Below are 620 nucleotides of genomic sequence, written 5' to 3'. Positions count from 1 at the left end.
GGCATGGGATTAATATCCCTTGTTCCAGCAGTCTTTTAATGTGTGGTCTAATTCCTTGCCGGGCTTTGGCTGTCATAGGATATTGCTTGACAGCCACTGGGGTCGCGGTGGCTCTTAGTTCAATAATTAGGGGTGGCTGGTGTATGGCCAGCCCCATTCCTCCCGTCTCTGCCCAAGCGTCAGGGTATTTGGACAGCCACTGCTCTATGTCTGTCTGGACCGGATGGGGGTCATAATGTAGTCTATATTCATCTTCTAATTTAAGAGTAAGCACTTGTATAGGCGTCCCTTTGGAATCAGTAACCTTGGCTCCCTTATCTTTAAAGTAGATGTGTGCTCCAAGCTTGGTTAGTAGGTCCCGTCCTAACAAGGGGTAGGGGCAGTCTGGTACATGCAGGAAAGTATGAGTCACCATTCCGGAAGCAAGCTGAACCTCCCGGCTTGTAGTCCAGCGGTAACGTTTGGCTCCAGTGACCCCTTCTACCCATATTGTTTTCTTACTAAGTGGGCCAGTCGTCTGGGTAAGGACGGAATGTTGTGCCCCAGTATCTACCATGAAGGTGACTGGCTGCCCCCCCCACATGAAGTTACCCTGGGCTCAGGTGGGGGTTCCTGGCCCC

Source organism: Nannospalax galili, unplaced genomic scaffold (genome assembly GCF_000622305.1).
Source record: "Nannospalax galili isolate Female #2095 unplaced genomic scaffold, S.galili_v1.0 scaffold189, whole genome shotgun sequence".
Classification (NCBI taxonomy): domain Eukaryota; kingdom Metazoa; phylum Chordata; class Mammalia; order Rodentia; family Spalacidae; genus Nannospalax; species Nannospalax galili.
The sequence above is the reverse complement of the archived record's forward strand: the minus strand, read 5'-3'. Positions refer to the sequence as shown.